This window comes from Hibiscus syriacus, unplaced genomic scaffold, assembly GCF_006381635.1.
Source record: "Hibiscus syriacus cultivar Baekdansim isolate YM2019G1 unplaced genomic scaffold, ASM638163v2 tig00110413_pilon, whole genome shotgun sequence".
NCBI lineage: Eukaryota > Viridiplantae > Streptophyta > Magnoliopsida > Malvales > Malvaceae > Hibiscus > Hibiscus syriacus.
In genome coordinates, this window is record NW_024062728.1 from 172,867 (window position 1) to 182,892 (window position 10,026).

Consider the following 10,026-nt stretch of genomic DNA (forward strand, 5'->3'; position numbering starts at 1 on the left):
TGTGCTGTAGTGGGTTGTCTGAGAAAACGGCCTCTCGTTTTCTTACACATGATTGGAGTAGAAGCTGCCTTCAGTTTTGCAGATATGGTTAAGAGAGAATGAATACTCATGGACTTCATCAATACTTGCAGTATTTTGTGGACTCCAATTCTCTTCAGCTTTGGAGACAACTGTGGGGGGAGATATTTTCACTATACTTGAAAAAATTGTTTACAATCTATATGTTATATATTTTGGGAATTATCCATGTAGAGTGCATTAATGTAGACAGAAGATATCCAGCGGAATTTCATTAAAATAAATGTCCACTGTTTGTGGATTTTTAAAGGTGTACGTCTACTTGTAAGTGGCCACTACCTAATAGTCTGATTACATTAAAATAAATATAACTTTTAATACCTAATTTACCATTTATGTCTTATATGGTATCCCATATTTTTCTTGGTGCAATTAGTGAAAAAATTGGTACCTATTTCTTTTTCAATTCAAAAAAATATTTTTTTTATAAAAGTCGTGTAATTTTAATTAAAAAATATTTTGATCAATAAAATATTTATTTAGATTTTTAATTGTTTTTGACAGTTAGTTGTTATAGAAACTTTAGGTTCATAAAATTATACTTCAACAGTTTCTAATCGTTAATGATTTATTGTGTAACTCGTTTTTGACATAATGCAAATAAATATCCCTAATGTTTGACAGTATATGCAAATTTGCCCCTATTGTTTTTTTTGGAACATTTGACCCCACAATGTTTTATTTTGATTCAAAAGTCACCCCGTTGGATGGAAACCGTTAGTTAACTGATGGTCAACGCTTCAACTGACTAAGCAAGCACATGTGGACACAAATGATGACGTGGCGTGTCCACGTCACTAATGTATGCTGACGTGAAATTGACACGGCATATTTTTTTTTGTTAAAAAATTAATATTTTTTGTAAGAATTTTGTACCAATGAGAGAGCGACACGTGTCACTCTCCTATTAGTGTGGATTGAAAAGGCTACTTGCGTGGAAGGAGACTCAAACCTGGGGCAAGTGCGTGAAATATGATGCCTTTTGCCACCAAGCCAAACATACTACTTAATTTTGTAATGAAACAAAACCTTATTTACCCCATAATAAATATTCATTTTAATTAAACAAAATAAAAGCGTTTCGAATATCTCACAGGCATATGAAACTCGATTATTCCCAAAATATTAGGATTAGAAACCCCAATATTTTCAAATCGTTTCTCCTCTCAAATTCTTCATTTTCCTTTTACAGTAATTGTTAAATAACCAAGTTTATTAGATGTCAAATATATGTGTTTATATATTCATTCCAAGAAGATGGCTCCTCTTTTTAGTTTGCAACACAACACATCCAAATTGAGTTCTCAAATGCACCAAAAATTTACAGAAGATGGAAGAAAATCAACTACAAAGGCTCACCTATGTTAACGGTAGGATCGGACGATGTTTGTTGATCGAACCCTTTGGAATTGTTGTTGAAAAGCAACCCTCTTTGTCCCTTGTTCTTTTATGTCAAAACTGGTTGATGATCCGAGTAAGTTGTCAGCTTTGCTGAACCTATAGCAATAGAATGGGTATCAGAAAGAGTGAGTCAGTGAACGAGTGAAGTTTATTTTTTGAGCTTTTTGTTGAAGATATGGCTATGGTGAGTGTGCAACTGGGGAGACAAAGTAGCATGCAAGATAGTCCGAGGAGTCCCGAAGCAAAGCTTGGGATGCAAGTGGAGGATCTATGGGATGTTCAGGAGCCTGAGCTTAGTCCTAATGACAAACTCAACGCTTGCTTTGAAAGTATCCCTGTTTCTGCTTTCCCTATTGCTCCTTAAGGTACTGATCCTTTTGATCATCCACTCTTTGTTTTAGATTATGCTTTGATTGATCAATAATTTTGGGGTTTCTTTTTTTTTTTCTTTTCTGGCTGGTGGATTTGAGCTATAAAGATGAAGAATTTGGTTGATTAACTATATGTTTTGAGGTCATCAATCGAGAGAATAGTATATTCGTGCTTGGGATTTTTTACACCTGGAACAATTTGTGTTGTTTATATTACACGGTTGACATGGGGAAAAACATGAGACAAGACATGCTTTACATGGATTGTCTGCTCTAGTTCATTCTTGGGGTGCCATCCATTTGAATAAGTTGGTATAGCTTTTGTGATTGTGATACATATATGATGGTCATATCTTTGTAATGTGTTTCCAGGGATTGAGATAAAATCGGATGCGAGTCTGGCTGATGTCGTTCAAATACTAGCCCAAAACAAGATACTCAGCGCGCTCGTTGTCGATGTTGATGCTCTGGAAGATGCAACGTGGATGGACAGATACATTGGCATTGTAGAGTTTGCAGGAATCGCTGTATGGATTTTGCAACATGTCAGAAAACAGAACCGCATATGATGAACTCTTTTCCCTATAAGTCTTTCATTTGGGAACCTAACAGTTTTTTTTTTCCAGTTTTGTAGTTGTTCTTACTATCGTGTTAACTTGTGAGAGCATACAGGTTCGTGATATCTCCGGATCGTTCCGTTGGGCACCATTCCTTGCTTTGCAGAATTCGAACACCTTTTTGACAATGTTGTTACTACTTTCTAAGTACAAAATGAATAGTGTTCCTGTGCTTGATCTGGAGGATGGAAAGATAGATAACATCATAACACAGTCGGCTGTCGTTCACATGTTAGCGGAATGCACTGGACTTCACTGGTTTGAAAGCATGGGAAGTAAGAAGCTTTCGGAGATCGGTCTTCCCACAATGTCCACTAAGGAAATTATCACAGTGAGTGACTGTATCCATCAGGTTTTCATTTCTAATGATTCCAGGCTTTTCATGGCCATTGCCATTACTCGTATGAATATCGGAAACATGAGTTCTGAGTGTCCCGATGGCCACTGTGCCCTCTCAGTCATACATCGTTAAACATTTACTAATTATCATCTACAACCCACGTCCCCGAAGAGCATCAAGTTAAAAAATTTGTATAAGTTGTATGAAGCTTTAAATACGAGACTTTAGTGAATCTCTCTAAGGATGCAGTTATGGTGCTTTATGCAACTTAAGTACTGAAAATTTTGTTTCTGTTTCAGCATCCATTGGACAAAGTTTGGTATTTCATCCTCTGAGCGATTCGTTTTTACAAGGTCAGACCTGACCTGATTATCGTTTAATTAAACTGAACATTTATCATGGGTTAAATAAAGTTTTGTTTCATTACAAAAGCGAGTAGTATGCTTGGTCTGGTGGCAAGAGACATCCTATTTCATGCCCTTGCCCCGGTTTGAGTCCCCTTCCATGCAAGTAGGATTTTATTCATCATTTTCAATCTGCACCAATAAGAGAGTGACACGTGTCTCTCTCTTATTAATACAAAATTCTTAAAAAAATATTAATTTTTTAATGACATGTCAATTCCACATCAGCATACATTAGTGACGTGGACATGCCACATCATCATTTGTGTCCACATGTGCTTTCTTAGTCAGCTGGAGGCGTTTACCGTCAGTTGATTAACGGTTTCCATCCAACGGGAGTGACTTTTGAATAAAAATAAAACGTTGTGGGGTCAAATGTTCCAAAATGAACAATAGGTACAAATTTGCATATACTGTCAAACATGCATTATGCCTAATATTTAAACTAAAAAGGACCTAAATTGTCATTATACCAAAAATTTTGGGAGGGGGCAACAACCACTCCCAACCACCAAGTAGTTTCGTCCCTGTTATCAATTACGATGAAATTTCTTTTAAGACAATAATTTTTAGGCATAATGTAACAAAATAACCCTGACGTTTGACAGTGATGTCAAACTTGACCGTATTGTTTTTTGAAACATTTGACCCCATAACATTTCATTTTGGGTCAAAAAACCCTCGTTGGATGAAAACTGTTAGTCAACTAACGATCAACGCATGATGCTGATGAAACATGTACTCGTGGAGGAAGAAACTGACGTAGTTGTCGATGTCATGGTGCTTGATCATATTTTTTATAAAATAAAATTTTTGAATTTATTATTAATATTTATATTTAATTATTTGTTGCTAATCAGAGAGTGAATGTGTCACTCTCTGATTGGTGTTTTTTAATGGAACTATTAAAAGCTTTCATTTTCAGTAATGGCTCTCACTTCTTCTTCTTCCCCAGCTATCAGCACCGCCATTACCACTCTGTTAAAACCTCATCTCTAATATCCAAAAGAACCCACCACTCTTTCTCCCTCCCTCTCCACCTCATCATCAAAACCCTTCTTTCATCAGCAACTCCCAATACAAATATCAACCCTTTCTTAGCACAAAATCACATGTCCCTAAAACAGAGGACTAAAGTTTCATTCTTTTATGGGGTTTTCACAGAAGAGAGAGATGTGAATGGCCTCAAAGATGAGCTTTTTTTTATGACATATCACCTCTCGATCGTGGCACCGATTCTAACCCAAAGGATCGAGAGCGTATGGATCATGTTAATTATGGCAGACCATTTATTGTTTTCTTCATGAAAATCATGTGATTTTCTTCATTTGTTCTTGCTTGTTCATCAATGGGGTTTCTGTTATGAATTAGTGTAACCCCCAGACCGATACGGGTAACACGATCTGATCTGGAGTGTCACATTAGGGCTACCAGAGCGACCCACTGTAAAATAAAGGAAAACTTAAAACTTTTTATCAAAACATGTAAGCTCATAAAATCATTAATCAGTATGTAGAATTAAAACAAATTTTTAGACTCAAATAAAAAAAACAATTACATTCTCCCTAATCACATGTACCAATCTCTGGAAGCAACGCCTGAAGAACTCCCATACTGATGACGATAGATGCACTGGTACAATTCTTTTAACCTGCAATGTTGAGTAATAGAGTGAGCTTCGGAAAGCTCAGTAATACAAAACTACCAGATGTTGCTGAAGAACGTACAATACAGATAAACATATGTTTTCTTATTGTTTGTGAACATCTACAGATTTTTATGCTGATAAGAGATCCTACTGATATTTCAGATGGTAATGGACAATGAACTTTCAGTTCAGAGAAATATTTCGGGTGATTGAGTTCAGGAGATCAGAATATGTTATCTAGTGTGTTCCCAAAAACATGTAACTTTTCAGATCTTTTTAAAACATATATATATATACCCCAATCCCAACACAACATAATGTGTAGGTTCCCCAGAACCATACACCCAACCCACACAACTTGTAAGGCCCTGAGCACAAAGCCGAGGAACTTGCGGAAATACTTCCTTCAACAATACCCCCCAATTAAAATATTTTTTCGTCAGTAAACGGAGATATCAGAAATCAAAACAGAATTTAGAACAGAATCCAGATCAGAAATCAAAACAGAATTCAGGTCACGTATCATAACAGTCGAAAATCAGATAGATTAGGGAACACACCAGAGTTTACAGATATTATTCAGAGATACTGGATAATCTTATCGAGTAGAGAAACATGAATATCGGAATTTAAATCACTATTGGAAGAGTTCAATAACTGACAGAATAATCAATTATTCAGAATAAGATTTGAGCTGATAAGGAAGAAATGAAGGTTCAGGACCTTTACAATCTATGTCAATTAATCAGTTTATCGAACAACTCCAGATGAATAGCTCCCAGAAACAATACTTACCAACTTGTCAATTCATTAACTTTCCAGGGTATTTACTCTTTAATACCAAATATTATTATCCATAGATCATCTTCTGAGTCATCACTGAATAAATCTTAAGGAGACTAACAAATATTCCAATGCTCTTAATTTCATGTTCACGCTTTCCCTATATGATGAACTGCTGACGTGCTTGATTTGTAGTTCATGATCCATAAGAACATTACATCATGTATGTTCATTAACGTTTCCAGACTCATCCAAATCACTTACTTAATCATTAGTCCTTGAGGTTACTTAATTTATTTAGCAGTCAAGTCTGTTACAGTTACTTCGGGGTTTTTCAGGGTAATCCAAACGTTCTGAATTTCATATACATATTGTACTTCGTTCAATTTAATTTGGTCTTCGTGGTTGATTTGTTTAACGAATATCCATTTCTTATTACCGAATGCGATCTAAAGTTGAGCTGAGCTGAGTACTTTTAAAATTATCATCGAACCACACTTGAGAAAATGAACACACATTCAAGTAACATTTATGTCGTTCAAGTACTGACATATCCTTAAGATTAATCAACTCACTTAAGTTGTGTTCCATAACTTCTAAAGGTAGCCCAACACCTATGCTTATTTGGATTCCTTAATTAATCCAATACATTTACTTAGTATAGGCCATAAGGATATTTTGGTAATTTTGATGTTCAGTTTTATTCCATTCATTTCAGAGCTCGAGGATATCCAATCATTCTTGAGCTTGGTGATATTCTTGGGTTATTTCCATTACAGGGGTATTTTGGTTATTTTATAGATCTACGGTATTTCAATCTTTTCCCTCAATCCGGTCTTATTATTTAATTCCAATTTATCATCTATTCCAGTCCTTTCGAATAATTCTGATAAAAGAGCACCCTCCGATAAATTGTTCTTCAGGTATTTACTCATAACTCGGGTATTTTCGGGTCAAGTGCCTTCTCAGATTTTACAAACGGACTATCATGAATTTTTCTGTACAAAGACAGGATCTTAATAACTAAATCCATAATTTATCGAGTTAAGTACGAATCCTCAAAGTACTTTCTCATTCAGGGTCAACTTGGACTATTTTTACCTCTCAAGGGTATTTTCATAATTTCTTAACCAGATAACTTCGGTATTAACTCTTAACGAACATACTTATAATTTAGAGATCCTATGGTTAATTTCTTCCTCGAACATTCTCTGATCTTGAAATGATTTCTTAACAGACTTCTAGTATCTTGCATAAACCCTCTTGGGGTTAAAAACCGATTATCCAGAATTTCCAAGTAAAACTAATATTTCTTATGAACATCAATAGTTTTATCAGATCAATATTTCTTTTCAGATTTATTAATCCACTTCTAGGGATAATTTTTATCATTTTCCAACATAAGGGTAATTTTGTAATTTTACCTAATCAAAAATATTCTCATAATTTATCATCTAAGTACCTTTAATGAGATAAATTATAATCTACATATCCATGGTTGATTCCTTTATCACTTAATTCCAGAACTTGTAATTTAATTCTAAGTGTCCTCCAATTTCTTATAATAGTCATCTAAGCCATATTCAGTTACCTACTTCCTACCGCATTCGTATCGAGTGTAGAACTTCATTACTTACACATATGAGACCAAACATTTCCATTCATGCATTTACCAATACCAACATGTTCTATAAAGCATAAATAGGTAGTAATGTATTACCTCAATTTTCGTGCCATATTGCTCGACCATTTAAATTAAATTTGAACTTTCTTCGATCTTGAAATCAACTTCCAATAATTCTTCAGATACATATCAACAGAAATTTTATAAAAAACAGAGCTTAATTCTGAAAAACGGATCGAATCGGGTGATTAATCAGTGAAAAATTGCTCACCGGGTTGAATTTGGCGAAACGAACCTCAAAATCAGAACATCAACAAAACCCAAAATATTAGTCTTAAATTCTAGCTCACCAACTTGATTTCTAGCTTCTAATCTTTTTCTAACGAACACGGATAATTTATCGTACAAATACGACTTCTAATAATTTTCCTTTCCATAAAAAAATAACTTATTAGAATCTAATTAATAATTTGGAAACCCAATTTGCATAACTAAAAACTTGAAGAGCTAGTAATAATTAATTACTAACATCATGGACTAAATTGATCTTGTAAAAACTATTATGTCATAACTATAACCACTTGGAAAATAAGAGACAAGGTAAAGATCTCACCAAACTTGGATGACATACCTTGTGGTTTACCCGCTTTTGCATGTTATCTATAATTTCCCACAACCACGTGAATTCTTTAATTGCTCTCTTTTAACTTTCCCAAAGCCATGTGCACTATGCCATTCCTTCATTTTCACGCAGCTTTCACAAATTCTTTTTTTTTATTCTTCTACGCTCTTCATATTTCAAGCAAGGATGTTGATCAAAAGATGATATGGTTCAACGATATGGCTCAATACATTTAGCTTAATATTCTTTTGGTTTCGTCGATCTACGGAGTTGAAGATTCGCAGGGGAGTCTTGCTGAGCATGTTGAGTTAGGCGGAGCTTCAATCCTCCACGTGAAATCCAAAGCTTCTTGCATGGCTTGGTTAGTTCCTCTCGATATTTCACCACATGTCGCAATTAGTTTCCATCAATTGATTCAACTCTGGGTCTTTTGAAGTGTCTCTTGATATCAGTAAAGATCGTTGCCTCGCTTAAAACTTGTATCTAGCAGCAGCTAACCAAGGCACTACTTCAGGCAAAGCTCTATACTTTTGAAAATCCATGTAAGCTTCCAAGAGGCTAGAGTATTGAGGATGAGCAACGATTCTGGATTTGGTAGCTTCTGTCTTATTCGAGGTTTTTCTCCCTTCTTAACGGTGATGAACTGCTTGGTGCCCTCTAAACAAAACGGTAGTGAAATTGTTTTGACCACGTTGAGAGGTAATTATTAGAGAAAAGGAGTTGTCTTTGGCTGTTGATGAATAGATAGAGATATGTTTATAAAAAAATTTCAATTTGAGTTCGTAGGCTCAGAGAATGCTTTTATAATAATGGATTATTACACACTCTCCATCTCTTTCATAATTGAGGAGTTGTTGGCTTGGTGCCTACATATAATAATGACATTAACAGGTGGTCATAATAATTATAATAATTGGGGTGTTACAAGAGGACCGAATACAACAACCCCACCACCATTGTTTCGCTACTGTGGAGATAAAGAAACGTTGGATATAGTCTTCCCTAATTGGTCCTTTTAGGGATGATAAAGATTTCATTTTTATTAACTTACAACCGCTCCACCATTGCTTATATCTTTGAAAATTTTGTTGGCATCTACATACATGGTATAATACACACCTGTCAGCTCTAAATGTAAACCAAATGCCAAATGTAATTAATGGCCTGCCCATGCAATTCTGGTTTACTTGCTGCTAGAGGTTCCTTGTTCACTGACAAGTGGTCTATCATTTTTCTTCATGTGATAGCACTATGATACCTAACTATATTCATTATTTGTCTCCTTCAGGGATGAGATAAATATAAAACAATGGCACAACATACTGGAAGATATTAAAAAGGGAAATAATAATATCAAATGGATAGATATGGAACCATATGTGTTACAATTAGGTTGCACTCAAAATCGAGGCAGTGAATGAGGTAATGGAGCCTCTTGAATTCAACTTGTTGAATGGAAAATGAGAGCTTTTGTACACAACATTCAAGTCAGTTATGCAAATAAAGGTCTTATCTTGATCCTCAATCTGCCATTTCTCTTTATCTTTTTTTTTGAAAAAATCCATTTTTGATCATCAAAATCTATGGGTTCTTGTACAACAGAGACCAAAGTTCTTGAGGCCCAATGGAAAGATCTACTGATGATGAGTCGGTGAATCACTATTTATGTAGGAAATGTTCATCTCAGCCTATCGTCGTCCCCATTATTGCTGAGATCGATCTCTACAAGTTTGATCCATGGTAGCTTCCAAGTACCCTTTTCTTTTTTTCTTTCATGGTTTTATAGGGTTCAACATCTGAGATTCGATTCATATTTTCTCGGGATTCCATTGATTGATTTCAGTATAAGAGAACTTATTTAATTTTTTCTTTGTAATCTGGGATAAATGCATTAGCTTTTTGCGCGATTTATTAATATTGGTTTATGTTTTATTTATGGATTTTTCCAAATTGAAATTAGGTTGATTTGAGGCACTGATTAATTGATTTTGGTTTCTATTTGGTTTATAGATATGGCGCTGTACGGTGAAAAAAGTGGTATTTCTTCTCACCAAGGGATAAAAATACCCAAATGAAAGTTGGCCAGAACCTACTGGAAGGGAAATTTTACAATTTCATATTTAAGCCAATGAAATTAT

The 10,026-nt window shown here is 34.9% G+C and overlaps 1 pseudogene; it reads left to right on the forward strand.

Moving 5' to 3' along the window:
* The first annotated feature begins 1,597 nt into the window (after positions 1–1,597).
* Positions 1,598–3,002, forward strand: LOC120124095 (annotated as a pseudogene).
* The last annotated feature ends 7,024 nt before the right edge of the window (positions 3,003–10,026 follow it).